Source organism: Pavona decussata, unplaced genomic scaffold, assembly GCF_977016875.1.
Source record: "Pavona decussata unplaced genomic scaffold, jaPavDecu1.1 SCAFFOLD_40, whole genome shotgun sequence".
In the NCBI taxonomy this organism is placed as follows: domain Eukaryota; kingdom Metazoa; phylum Cnidaria; class Anthozoa; order Scleractinia; family Agariciidae; genus Pavona; species Pavona decussata.
In genome coordinates, this window is record NW_028145462.1 from 1188278 (window position 1) to 1203828 (window position 15551).

Here is a 15551-nt window from a genome sequence, read left to right on the forward strand (position 1 = left end):
GGGCTTAAAATTCACATATTGTTCACAGACAAAGAAAAAGACACAAAATATGCACATGCCAATTAAATTATCCTATAATTTCACCAGGTTGCATTGTTTACAATAATATTGAAAGTTTACACAGGACAACTTTTTTCAACTGAGTGTATACACAACAAAAATGCATATGAAATCAAGTGTGGCTGTGTATTGTACTTATCTTAGTCATGCTGATCAATTGGTGTAGAATAAAAACCATTAAAGCTGATTGAGACTGCTTGACTTTTTGTTATGCCATACCAAGAGGTGAAGAGATGGAAGTAAAATACTTGAAATACATAAATTTGAACTGGGGATGAAAGAATGCTGCTTAAAGGGGAAGTATTATGCAAATTTGCTGTCATTTTAAAACCCAAAAATGTTTGTGTGTCGGCAGAAACAAAGAAATAGTTGTCAAGTTTGTTATAAATAATTTTTAGTGCCCCAGTGCAATAAAACTGTCGATTAGTGCCCCTGGCCAGAGACAGAGTAGGCTGGTATGGATTGAAACATGAAAAATGTTAGGCTAATGTTTTTCAAGTTCTTGCATTTTTGTTTCCAAAATGCACTTGAACAGATCACACGTTGTTCCTTTCAAGAATTGAGTTGATTTCTTTCCTCTTGTCATTCTAGAATCATTTGGCAGCTGATTGAAGGTTATTTTTCATCATTTTTAACAAAAGCTACCAAAACCCCCATGATACGTACTTCCCCTTCCGGCAAGATGCAGACATTACTGCAATGGCTTGCAGTTCAAGTGCACCACTTCCAAATTTTTCGTATTTATTTACTTTTGTGTTTTAGTGAACGGCAACAGTAAAATAGTGGAAGTGAAGAACAAAACTCCAGAGGAGATCGAAGAGTGGGTTGAAAGACTTAGGCATGAATCAGGAGTAAAAGTACAAAGGATAAGACAATTTTGGCACACAGAGAATCCTTCCATACAAGGAACATGGACACCATTCCTAAACAAACCACCATCACTGAGACGGTCAACTGTCAATGGAGCTATGGCGCAAATACAATCAAGCAGTTGACTCTGTGTGAATGTAGTCAACATTGCAGACATTGGCGAGAAATTACCAAGTTTGGTCTTGCTCAACAAGGCGATTGTGGCACCTTTTTTTTGTCCCCTACTTGCAACTCTTTTCCACTTATTACCTTGTAAAAAGCTAATGTTTTGAGAGGGTTGTTCAGGTTAGGAAAGATGCCTGAAGCCTCACTTTCTTAATGAGGTTCAAAGCAACTTGAAAATGACCTACTGGTATTTGTATAAAGTCATAGCTTTAAAGAAGCCACAGTGTCAACATGCCTTTGGTGAGTTTGTTTAATCATCAAGACAGTCTTCATGTGGTGATCATTTCCTTTAATCTCATGAAATGATATTGTAGGGAGAAATTATGTGCTGATCATTATTAAAGGGACAGTGTCACCGATTTTTAAAGTCATTTTTATTTTTTCATTTCATTTTTTATTTGCCCCATTCTTAATACAATGAATAGGTTTACTACATTATACATATATACGGTTGGCAGGAGATCCCAGCAAGTTTTTGCAAACTTTTCTTTAGGGGTCCCCTATTTCTTAAAACCTTATTATTTTTCTTCCTGATGTTGTAAGGGCAATTTTAGGTTACAACCACGCTGATTAATTTGTAATTTAACAGGGAAGAGCCGCCCAGTGGATCTGTTAATAAACCATTATTATTATTATTATTATTATTATTATTATTATTGATTATAGACTATTTGAACGGTTTTGGCCAAAGTAAAGCAGAATCGCCATGACAGTGCCCCTTTAAGATGTTTAGAAAGGAATTTAACACCTCTGCCAGACTAATCCCTTTGAAGAAAACCTGCAAGAAATAAAAAACCTTCTGGCTTTTAAAGGGTGGAAGGTGAATTTGCTTGAATATCTGAATAAAATGTAAAATATAAGAAACAATTGAATTTTTTGTTATTTCTTTTGGTATATTATGTTACATCAGTGATTGCGTGAACCTAAGTGTATATGACAAAAAAAATTATTTGGTTCGTCAAACCTTCATGTTGTTCTCATGAGAAAGTAGAGAAATAGATTCCTTATCAATTTTTCTTCCCCCCTGCTTTTGAGGCATATAAAAGTGTGAACTTTCACTTCCGGTTGGGTACAATACAGCGCAAGATGGGAGACTGGGGATAATAGGGCTGTGATGTCAATACAGTCAACTCTCTCGTAAGCGACCACCCTTGGTGCACGAAAAAGTGGTCGCTTACGGGAAAGATAAACAAACTAATCCTAATACTGGATTGATTAATTAATTACATAAAAATTTCACCTTAGCAGCTAAAATAAGGCAAATACACTGTAGAAACTAATTTATTTGTTTATTTTTTTTTCACATCTATTCATTCTTCTGATGAAACTTTGTATAACATCGTTCATGGTTCATGGTTCATTTTGGAACAGATCACTGTACCAATTCCCGTTTACCTACAGATCTAATTATAGCCATCTTCCCTGTCTGTACCCTGTCGTTATCTGTCAGCAGTCCGGGGAAGCGTCATCAAAATTGAACTTTGTCACTTCTGAGTAATGATTTACAAACGATCATACGTGATTATGTTGGGTGGTCGCTTACCGGAAACAGAAAACAAAAGAATATGTGTCAGTTCTGGCCTAAAAAGTGGTCGCGGTCCCTTAAGAAATTTGAGTGGTGGTCGCTTATGAGAGAGCTCTTAAAACAGTATTTAACTGAGAAACAAAACGGTTGTTTATGAGGTGGTCGCTTACGGGAGGTTGTCGCTTACGAGAAGTGGTCGCTATGAGAGAGTTGACTGTACAGGAACACTTAGTATGTCGCGTATTCAAACTGCGAAAACAGACATAGTCTTGATCAGCCTCTGTTTACCGTCTGTGTTTTACCTTTTGAATACATGACATACTTCACTTTAAAAAACTTGAATCCTTTTTTCTAGGAAATGATAACTGAAATGATTTAGTAAACTCAGGCTCACAAACAACTTATCAGCTTTGCGCTCTAAAAGTGAAAACCTTATCTTAAAGGGGAAGTATCACAAAAATTTGATGTCATTTCAAAAGCCAAAAATGTTTGTCTGACAACAGAAACAAAAAATTATTGTCAAGTTTTGTTAATTATCACCCCAAAGTAATACAACTGTAGATTAGTGCCCCTGGCCAGAGACAGAGTGGGCCCGTATGAATTGAAACTTGAAAAATGTTAGGCTAATGTTTTTCAAGTTATCATATTTTTGTTTCCAAAATGCGCTAGAGCAGAGGACGAGTTGTTCCTGTCAAGAATTGAGTTGATTTCTCTCCTCTCGTTGTTCCAGAATTATTTTGAAGCAAAGTGAAGGTCTTAATTCAACATTTTTAACAAAAGAGTTAAAAAAACCCCATGATACTTCCCCTTTAAAGGATCTTCTAATTTTCTACGTTTAACGACAGTGCCTACAATTAACGAAGTATTTTTGCATACTTTGTGACTATGCGGAAAAAGCTTATCTTAGTATGGGCTAATGGAATCCCGAAAGATAATTTGGGGTAGCGGGGTATTTTTTTGTAAGATAATTAAGCAACCATCATACAACATCATACAAAGAAATGTATGGCATTTTTTTCCAAATTTAGTTTTATTATCTCTAAAAAATGCATGGTTACCCCCAGTTTTCTTTTTGGATACCAAGAAACATACTTGCGTACATCGGTAAGACACGTTGCTTGATCTTATTTCCTGTTCATAAATTTCTCTTCACATAAATTTTCACGAAAACCCGTTTTTTCTTTCATTCACTCAGCCAAGGTAATAGATGATTAAAATTGGAGCGAAAATCATTAAAGTTTTCTCACACCAACCACGTGACTTGGTTGTGATCCCATTGTCACCCGAACATTGCCGATTCCTAGAAACCATGTTGACCTTTCTGAGAATAATCTTGTACAAGGCAATACACTGGCATCGCATCTGTTTCACTTCATGGCTTCTCAGTGAAGAAAAAAAAACTGCGGGTGTTCATATCAGCCTTGCTCAGTTCACTCATATGGTTACAACTTTACAGTCTGTGCATGAAATGTTGATGTGTGATAGTTCAGATGTTATTGAACGCAAGTGTAGCCGCTGGGATGAAACTGTTTCAGAAATCATTTACACAGTATTTCGGTAAAGACAGCGAGGAATCTTTAACATCCTACTACACAGCAGGTTGTCAGAGGAGCAGTCTATGAAGTTGACAGTAAAGAAAATATTTCAATCTTGAGAATAATACTTCAAAACAAATATACCAGTAAACCTTTATTGTACCAACAAAAACTGTTCAGTTTACAAACTGGTATGAGTTGTTAAATTACACGATATAATGATAGTAGGTTTGGCAGAACTTCAATGTTTGTCAACTCAAACAAACACTACAGTTTTCCTAAACTCTCTTGAGTGCTGACATGACCTTTCCCTAGACTAGTGTTGACTTAAGGCCAATATCAGTGTTCATTAGTATACACAGTAATTACACAAGATTATAAACCAGTAAATACACTTCAATAAAAGTTAATATTTCTGACCAGTGGTTTAATTACATCAATTTAAGAATCGTTTTTGTTTCAACAGAAATGAGATCATGTGGTCTCAAAATTCTTTTCAGCTCTTAAGAAAGCCACATTACTCAATTAAATGATTCTCTTGCTACAAACTGTATTTACAAGCACCAGTCATTAGTGATAACTGTATAAGTAAGTACATTTTTTGTGGAGAATAAATAAAAGAACATAAGAGTCCACAAATTATATTTAACAACGCGTGTTGGATATGAGATGATAGATAGCCAAGGGTGTGCGTATCCAACAAGCATGAGTGGAATAATTGTCTTATTAAAAATAATCAAGAAATACTGCTAGATTTTGCTGATTTCGCATTGCAAGAATTATTACAAGACAATTTAATGGTCTAGTCTATTTCTTGAGCATGGTATAATGGCTCATATACCATGGCCGCTATAATGGCTCATATACTATGGCCGCTAAGCCAATCAAATAGCTCGAATTAAATTATACAATGATCCAGTTTTTAATAAAATATAAATTTTATATCAACTGCATGGACATGTATTTTGAAATCGAATCATTAACACCCAAGGATCTGGTTCAATTTTCCCACAATGCAGGTATATTTTCATTATACAAATTATCCTGGCCAAATTGTTTGGAACGGAGGCCTTACTTGGGCTGATATGCAGACATGATTTTACTCCTATGCATTCTCTCTCCAATGCAATGGGGATGAAGAAAGACAAATTAACAAGTGTAAATCCTCAACATTGAACCGAGAGGGAGGGGGAGATTATGTTAATGAGCGACTTGTGGGAAAGATGTCGATGTTGTTAAAGCAAAGTAAAATGGGAAAAATTGCCAAAACAGTCAAGTGTCGCTAATGTCTTATTGGCCAGGATAATAGTTGCATGTGGAGCTGTCAATCTAGTCCTGGGAAACTTTTTCACTAATCATACTTGTAAGCAGATGAAAATCAACTATAATTTAAACAATACTTCAAATTACTTTAAGTAAGGAAAATAATTTATCAGTTTCCATGAAAATAGTTTGTCAAAAATATAATCATTTATCAGGATCAAGATAGCTTAAAGAGAAAGAGCTTTAAGAAATGAGAAATTCCGGTATCCTTTGCCATATAACATGTAAAAAACAAGGGCAGCAAATTAAAAGTTGTGCTCCTTGATTCGTTATTTTCAAGGCTCAAATTTTCAAGGCAGCAAATTTAAATAACTTATTAAACGTTTTAAAAAAAAACCTTTGAACATCTACAACAACTAAGGCCAGGCAAACTTTATAAAATAAAAAGGTTCTAACTATAAACCTTAATTGCCATCTCACCATTCTAATAAGATTAATAACTGGATTACACTGAGTGTGAAGATGACTCGGGGAGAATTCTTTTGGGACTATGCTGTAATAGGAATGCAAGGAGTAGATAGGAATAGGCAAAATGGCATTCTTTGCAGAAATAAATTCTGTGTATTCCTTTATTCCTGATATCGAAACACAATAAGAATAATGCACTTGTCATCGGCTTCCCCGAGGGGGGGGGGGGGGACCCCGGGCTGATATGGGGACTTTGCAAATTGTGTATTTCAAAGTTCTTGTATTTCCCCACCCGTGCGGGATTTTTTTCTTGCAAAGTCCCCAGTATTTGGCGAACCCAACTGGATTTGAAGATGCACTTCAGAACTTTATTTGGGTTCTTTAAACAGTCGGCAAACACTTGGACTTTGCATTCTGATGAAAACTGAACTTTAATTATTTTTTCTCGAATACTCCATAAGTTGCTATAAATCACTCCTCTTACTGTACATGCACAGTATGGTGAAAATTTCAACTTTTCATTCAGTCCTGAATTCCCCAGAATCTGTTTTCAATCTATCCGGACTGATGAAGAACAAGGGAAAACACACTATCATGATGGTTCATTGCTGCTTCTAAACACAACGTCCTTAAGTTTCCTGAGTACTCTGAACAATTGCTGTGATGCTTCAGAAATTAACATTCTTGCGAATATTTTAAAAAAATCAACTTTTTCTATCCTTAACAATTTAACAGACCGCTTCTATTATATCACTAACAAAAGACGACCTGTTGACCATTAACAGTGACCTCTATAAACAATAATATATACACAGAGGAATTTTAAAGTTGCCTATGCCTACAAATACGTACAAATTTTTGACGGATGGTCTGTCTGATAGACAAAAAACAATGGATTTTAAAACATACCTCCTTGTTCTCCTCCGCCATCTTGCCATCGATCGAGCGAACAAAAATCGTCCCCAATCTCCTCTCAGTTGAACATAAGCGAAGTCCCCATATTTTCCCCGAGAGTAGGGCATTCAATAATCTAAGTCCCCACATTTCCCCCACCACAAGGGACGAAATTTGTTGCAAAGTCCCCATAAAGTCCCCGTAATTCCCCACATCAGCCCGGGGTCCCCCCCCTCGGGGAAGCCGATGACAAGTGCATAACCAGAATTGTTCTAAAAGAATACACCCTCAATATTAAAACCTACACTCTTTAAATGATATTGAATTATACATTACAAGCTTTAAGAAAAAAAAAAAAAACAAAAGTTAAAACATCAGTAAACGTAGTTACTGTTACAGTCGAAAGCTAAGCAGTAATGGCTGTCTTCATAGTCACCTGATAATCCTGAATTCTCGCGAAGAAAATTAAAATGAGTTAATTTTTTTCATGAAACTTCCTTCGTTTTAGTTTTCAGTAAAAAAAATGTTGATTTGTGTTTCAGAATCACTAACTCTAAAGAACAATTACCTTGCCATTACGGTCACCTTTAACAGTCACAGCAATGTGACCCTCTATGCTCACTGTAATACCGGTTATATAAAAATTATTCTCTTCAGTTACTACTATTCTCCTCACGAACTCACCATCTGTAGTGTATATTGCCACACACAGGTGCTTTGTTCCTCGTTCCCATCCAGCGACGACAACAAATTCACCAGATGGATGAAATGCAATACGCCTGTACTCATCTTCTTTGGTGTTAATGTTGAATTTGCGCTGCTGTTTACCATCTTCGGTGAATATGAACACACAGGAACCATCCAGTGTCATGATCTGGCCATCAGGACCAGCAATGACAATATCACATGCAAGCTTCAGTATCCCCTCTCCGAAACTGCGTACATATCTCCCCTCATGGTCGTACACATGCACAGTCGTCCTTCCTGTCAGTACCAGCACTTTGTTATTGGTGACTGCCAGTCTGTCCCAGCTCTCTCCCCTCACAGGAAACTTGTGTAGTAGGTCAGCGGTATGACTGAATAACTGAACTTCCCACTTAGCGACTTAGCCCCATACCTCCCAGACAAGACCAATACAAAGATGTTGCTATTGTTCATATCAGTGGCGAAATCGAAAACATGTAAGCCCGTCTTAGTGTAATTACTTTCAGGGTGAAATTGGAGAACAAACTTTCCGCTGGTGTCAAACACTTTCACATTTTCATCCGAATTGTCTGCTATAATAAACTGTCCATCTGCGTTTGTAGCGATACCCCGAGGATACTTCAGTTTGTGCTCCTCTTCGCCAAATGACCATGGTGTGACACAGCAGTGCTCCATACCTTGTTTTTGCAACACTTTAAACACAACGCCAGTTGTTTGCGGACAGCTGGTTGTTGCCAAAACTGACCATCAGAATAACATCGTAGATGGTGCGATTCACATGACAAGTGGCGGAAATAATCGCCCTTCCTTCTTCTTTTCCAAACCGAGCCCGGAAGCCTCCTTTAAGCTCGACAGTAAAACATTCCTTAACAGCAGACAGACTGTGTAGCTCTTCAATGCACACTCTACACGCTGCTAATGCGACCTCGGGATTGTCTACTGTCTCCAATATTGTCGACATTACTCGATATTGCATGGCCAGTACGCGATCAGACAATTCCAAAGCTTCATTAGCGAATGCTTCTGTCGCTTTTCTGCGGGCATCTTTGAATCTGTCTTTTGCATTGGCAAGCGCCCTCGTAGCTGACTCATCCAGGTCAGTAAGCTCCAGTCTTCTCATTCCTTTTGCCAGAGAAACTGCTTCAGCACTAGCTGTTCCAGCTGCTGCCTCTTCCTTTATCGTTCCGTGCTCCCTTTTGCGCCTTGCCTTACCAAACACTTCATACAACAACTCGATTCCTTCTTTAAAGAAGCTGATGCTTGCTAACAAATTTTTTCTTGCTAAGCCCTTCAACTGCGACTTGATATCGTCGATTTCACGCACGATTAAGCCGCGGAATTTCTGATCTGTTACGTCGCCATCCTTCAACTTTTCTGCTGCTTTATCCCTTCCTTTATTCACGAGCAAGCCGATGGTGGCTTTAAACACAGCCGTTATTATTGAGGACATCACAGCTAAAGAGAAAGCCTTACAATGCTAACAGTTTTATTCTATGAGCGAACAGAGCTTGTTAATAATTAGCTTGTTTGTTGTGTAATTTCCGTTTTGTGAGTTCAGAAGATATAGGATCGTGTTGCAGTTCAGTTTTCCCGTCGTTTTCGAAATAGACAGACACATTTTTTAGAAAGAGTGAAAGAATCAAAGCGTTTATTTAAGGTACAGGAGAGGAGAAAGGGTTTTTACGTAATTCCATCAAGCCATTAAATTTATATATCAAGAAAGAAGAACTGGTCTGTTGGAGTTCTAGTAAATGCTTTCTCGTTCTTATCAACATTAGAGTTCAAGTTATCTCGAGCTCCGCCCGCTACAGTAAAAACTCTTTCTCATGCAACTCAGCTGTGTACGTAACTTACGTCTGGAAAAAAAACAGTGGTTAGAAAAAATGAATTCAGACGATGACCTAGTCGATCTTGAAAGTGCCGAAGCCAGCCAACCATTAATGAAACGAAAACAGACCTTGAAAGTATCAAACACAATTGTGTCAAGATCAAAGGTCGTCCGCGCTTTGTCTCTGAAATTCAACCAATCAATCCAGCTAAGCTGCAAAGCGAAAGAATGTTTTTAGAAGCAAAAATGGACATCTTGATCGCAGCTCAATAAAGGCTCGATAAAGTATTAGACGACTTCGAAGTGAAACGTGTTGCGCAACAGAAATTTGAGATCTGGGAGCAAGAGCAAATCAAAGAATAACAGAGCTTAAGGTGATTCGACCCAGTTATTTTTTGGTGGTACCACCCTACTTTGAAGCTCTCTGGTATCCCCACCTTTACTTTTATCGTACGTCTAACACATAGAATGTATAACATATAGATCAATCTACAATATAGCAAAAAAAGTTTGGCGATCGGAGTAAATGTCACGCGGTTATAGTGCCACGCCCCTTTGAGGTCTGAGTCGAAATTCTACTGTTGCCGGCTTTTTTTCGTGAGAATCTCTCGGCTACACAGAATGCGCATTAGTGCCTTGCGCTGAACAAAGTTTCAACAAAATCACAAAGACCCAATTCGAGAAATTTAGCGCTTTCCAAATTTAGGTCATAATTTATGTAAAAATGATAAGCAAACTTTAAACGATTATATTTAATAAACTATGAGATTTATTCCTTTAGTTTGGGGATCTTTATAACAGGTGGACCCTTGCACGTCAGCAGAAAGCTTTAGGGTCTTGTAAATGCGCCCGATTTTGAGCAATGCAAACATATAGAAATTATAGTTTTAGCTATTTGTTGACGCTTGTCAACGTTTCAGAGTCCTCCTCACAAAAAAAGCATTTTCTTAAAAATTCGTAGTTTTTTTTCCTTCAAATTTTTTCAGGGCTACAATTGATTAACTAACTACCCGGATTCTGAATTTCATGGTCATTGAAAAACTGTGACATTATCTTCTATAAGCCCAAACTTGAGTAAACATTGAAGATTTTTAGCGTTTTGGCTGAGATTGTGCTTTGGGAGTTTTCTATTGTTTCGAGTCTGTCATGCTACAGCATTCTTGTTAAGCACGCGTGCAATGACCACGTTTGGCTGACTCCCGAATGCTTTCATTGGACAGTAAGTTCTTAAAAACAAAAAAAGAATTTTCGAAAAAGAGTGAATATTTGCCGAGAAATTGGGACGTAAGCGATTTCCACCGGAAGTTAAATTTTACTTTGATTGACAGCATATTGCTGCCGGTGTAACCACCCGCAATCTCGTTCCCAGAGCCCGCGTTGCCCTTATCCAGCGGAACGGGCAACGGACGCTGTCCGCGTTCTTGGTGCTGACCAAAAGAAAAGCGGGCTCTGGGAACGAGATTGAACCACCGGTTGCGATATTTGCGCGAACGGTCTTTCTATAGTCTTGAATCCCTCACGTTCTCGCACTTCGAATATCCTATATTTAGTGGAAGAACTTGCGTTTGTTCGAGTACAAAAAGACAAAAGCTTTAAGCTACACTTTAAAGTAGGTTAAGGTCTTAAAATCTTCCAGCGAAGCGAATACTTGGAGACGCGCTTGTTAATGTTTCAATTCGCGAGTACAGTCAACTCTCTCATAGCAACCACTTCTCGTAAGCGACCACCTCCCGTAAGCGACCACTTCGCAAACAACCGTTTTGTTTCTCAGTTAAATACTGTTTCAAGAGCTCTCTCGTAAGCGACCGCCTCTCAAATTTATTAAGGGACCGCGACCACTTTTTAGGCCAGAAATTTGACATATTCTTTTGTTTTCTGTTTCCGGTAAGCGACCACCCCAAAAAATCATCACTCAGAAGTGGCAATAGCTCAATTTTTAATGACGCTACCCCGGGCTGCTGACAAATAATAACAATTTACAGACAGAGAAGATGGCTACAATTATATCTGTAGGTAAACGGGAATTGTTACAGTGATCTGTTCCAAAATGTTATTCAAAGTTTCAGGTGAGTTTAATTAACATGAGACACATTGACAAGTACTGTACACGCCACTGTAGTTTTCTCGAAACTTGCTGCAGGTCAAAAAGCCAAATATGTTAGTTTGTATTTGCCTAATTTTAGCTGATAAGGTAATATTTTTATGTAATTAATTAATCAATCCAGCATTAGGCTTATTTTGTTGATCTTTCCCGTAGGCGACCACCTCCCGTAAGCGACCACTTTGTCGTGCCCCAAGGGTGGTCGCTTACGAGGGAGTTGACTGTACGTGAATCGCGCTTCATGAGCTTCCTTTTTGTTTTGCGACTGAACGTTATCAGATCACTTGTGTGCGGGTGCGTAAAACTTACAGGTCTCGGCAAGCGGAAAAAAAACTAAAAAGCAATTGAAAAATAACGCTAAGAATCATGTCCTATGTCTTGATCTTTTCTCACGTCGCCCGTCGCTATAAGAGTAAAGGGAAAGCCGCCGCTTTTGCTTGTAGCGTTTTTACAAAGACTTACTGTATTACGTTAATTTCCAAAGCGTTAAACGGAGTCAGCTCTTTTAAGGACTGCCTACTTTAATGCCCCCCCCCCCCCCCCACGCCATCACACCTACTATTGTTACTGTCCATACGTTCTGCGCATCGCGAGATACTCGGGTTTCCTATGGGTGGTGCATACTAATACAGGAATATTTTTGCGCGGTTTAAAACTTTACGGAGAAGGCAGAACTTAGCAAATGCTTGGTAGATTTGATCATTAGAGATGCACATGAAAAGGGTTGCGCATTCTGGTCGCCAATTCTGTTGTGAGGCACTTCATTTCTAAATGCGTGACTTGTCGGCGGCTTCGTGGTGTAGTTGGTGAGCAAAGAATGGCCGATCTTCCCAAAGAAAGGATTGCCCCAGCACCTCCATTCACTTACTATGGCATCGACTACTTTGGCCCATTCTACATCAAAGAGGGACGAAAGGAATTGAAGCGTTATGGTGCGTTATTTACCTGTTTATCTAGCCGAGCTGTGCATTTAGAGACGGCGAACTCCCTGGAAACAGATTCCTTTCTAAATTCCTCGCGACATTTTATAGCAAGAAGAGGGCCTGTGCGTGAAATCAGATCCGATCAAGGAACAAATATTACCGGAGCAGAGAAAGAATTGCAAAGAGCGTTATCAGAGATGGACAACAACGCAATCCAGAGAAGTTTATGCACGGAATTCAAAGCTGATTGGGTGCAATGGAAGCAAAACCCACCGCCTGCGTCGCATATGGGTGGCGTCTGGGAACGAGAAATACGCTCAGTCCGCTCAATCTTTACCGCCTTAATGCCAGAACATGGTCGTAACCTTGACGACGAATCGTTTCGAACTCTGATGGCAGAAGTAGAGTGTATCATAAACAGCAGACCTCTCACGACTCCTTCCAGTGACCCAGGAGATCTAGACCCACTAACACCGAATCACATCCTGACGATGAAGCCTAAAGTCGTTCTACCCCTTCCTGGAAACTTCCAGAAAGAAGATGTTTATCTGCGCAAAAGATGGAAGAGGGTCCAGTACCTTGCAAACGTACTTTGGTCAAGATGGAGAAGAGAATACGTTCAATGCCTTCAGCAAAGATCAAAATGGAATCGTCCCAGGAGAAACTTTGAAAAGGGAGACCTGGTCCTGATCGTTGATGACCGTGTAGCACGGACCATTGGCCTTTGGCCCGTATTGTCCAGACTTACCCTGACGAAGAAGGATATGTACGGTCTGTCAAGGTTACCACAGGAGCAACTTTCCTTGATCGCCCAGTTGACAAGCTTATCCTGATACTTGAGAAAGACGTATAGACCGGGTGTTTGAATCCCAGCCAGAGGAGCCATGTTGATTTCAGAGAACTGAGAACTGTCTTTTTTAGATAATTTGTTTGTAAGAGTTTTCTGCCGGTCAAACTCTTAGGGGAGACAGATGTTGCAGCGGCATTCTCATGAATGAGCTCATTTGTTTTTGGCACATTTTTTGTGTGTCACGCTTACATGTCGTTTTCATTATTATTCTGTTAGTTTTTTCTGCAAAACTTTGTCTATTGTTTCCGTAGTTCATTAGTATAAATTCTCGTCTTTGCTTTTTATTCATTCTCGTTTTGTGCTTTGGAGAATACAGTTTTAGGTTACGTTTTGCGTTTTTTTCCTTCATTACTTCGTTTGTCCGTTTTAAAGGCCGTATAACGTTTGTAAGTATTATTTTTTGGCTCGTCATTTCTGCTTAGTTTGTTATTTCTATATTCTTGTTTTTTGGCACGTCCTTTGCTGTAGTAACTTCTATTTTCCTTGTTTATTTCTCTAGCAACCGTATCGATTATTGCTTTCGCATCGTTTATCGGAACGTTCACCGCGTCGCCTGTTTTCTTTAAACTAAGGATATTTGACATTATAGAAGACGTAAAGTAACGCGTTGGAGCAATGGTTTTTTGGCCCCTTCATGTCCTATGTCTTGATAGGGAAAGCCGCCGCTTTTGCTTGTAGCGTTTTCACAGACTTGCTGTATTACTGTTATTTCCAAAGCGTTAAACGGAGTCAGCTCTTTTTAAACGTTTTCTTTCAAGCTTCAAACGGATACTTGTTTCCTATTTGCAGCATTAACAATTTGGGACGTTCACTCAAGAGCGAATTTTCACCCGAACTTTCGATAAGCAATTTCGAAACTTCGCTATTCTCAACAATATTTCGCTCGAATATATTTATTTGTCGGCTTTTCGACTGAAGAGCAGCAAGACTTTTCGTTTTGACTGAGACAATACAGACAATACATGCCTTACGGTGGTTCCCCGATAATTCCGTGGCGCTGATAATTTTACCCTCTTCAGCCGCTTCTGCTTCGGCCAAACAGCTTTGCTTGATGTGATCGGCTTCAGTCCCCATTTTGTTTTTCCCATAATCATTGCAGATTACAAAATCGACGTGCGCACCGGAGATATCCAACAAAATGGTGAAGGAGTTGATTACTCTTAAGCTAAAATTGGGTCAGTGAAGCTGGGGATTGAGTAATTTCAATATGCTTAGTTGCTTGGAGTTGCTGACAAAATGTGTTTGAAGAGATTAAAGGACAGAAATTTTGTTTTCCTCTTATTTTTTAGACATTGGTTTTGGGATTCCTGATAAATTTGTTGTTGGCTATGCCTTGGTGAGTTCAAATTTAATGACATTGACTTGATGTGTTTTGTTCATATTTAAAAAGTGAAATTTAATGTCTTGAGAGTTGAATATTTTTTATTGTTTTCATCGTCACGGGTTTAATTTATATTGTATCTATTTTTTGGGATCTTAATGTAAGTGTTGAACCTTTTTGCAAAGAATGTTGGCCATTGGTAGTACCCTACCCCACCCTTCATCCCACACCCCACCCTCCACCCATCACTCTTCACCTAACCTCACCCCTGAAGTACACCTGCCATGCAAAACTTGAATGCATGACCGTAACTAGAACACTGTCTTGGAGCTTCTAGCAATTGTATAGTTAAGCCACATGAGGCAATTTTTTAAAAAAAGTGAGTGGACATAATACCGGTAAATTATTACAAACAAGAAGCTGTTTCCAGCTTATACTCGGGACATATTTGACTGTGTGGTGCGTAACGGCCTACAATCTTTTAACAGTGATAACCTCTAGCATCGCCAATTCCCCCAAATAGATAGCCTGCGAGCAAACTCTCTTGGAGGTGGATCCTCTTTCCCCCTCCCGCCCCCCACCCCCAAGAGAGCTTGCTCGCAGGCTACCAAATAGATAGATACAGAGATATAGTGAGGTAATAAGTAACCACCAGATAGGATTACATTTCTTGCAGTCAGAATGAAATACAGGGGAAAACGACATTTGTCATAAGAATGCTTTTTATAATCCCCGGGCTTTAATCCTTGCGTTTTCACCTTTCGTTTAGAGACAGAAACCATTTGTACGGTCCTAATAAGTATGTGACGCCGGGTCAATGACGGATCGTAATTTTCGGTATGATCTAGACCGGGAAGGGGGGGGGGGGGTACTCCCTTATGTGACCTTAACGGGGACGTGCGGCCCGATAGGGTATGGTTTTCAGGGCGTTTTGTCTTGAACGGGGTATCTATTTCATCACTTTCTGTCTTAAACAGGGTATCCCTACGTGACCTAATGTCTTAAACAGATTGTGATTGCCAGTGCATTAAAATACAGAAATG

The 15551-nt window shown here is 39.1% G+C and overlaps 1 long non-coding RNA gene and 1 pseudogene across 1 annotated transcript in view; both read right to left on the reverse strand.

Annotated features, from left to right (window-relative positions):
- The window catches only part of LOC146483080 (uncharacterized), a 286359-nt gene that overhangs the window by 188634 nt on the left and 82174 nt on the right, over positions 1 to 15551 (reverse strand). The gene's annotated exons all lie outside the window — the stretch shown is intronic.
- On the reverse strand, positions 7076 to 8935 carry LOC146483088 (protein meiotic P26-like; annotated as a pseudogene).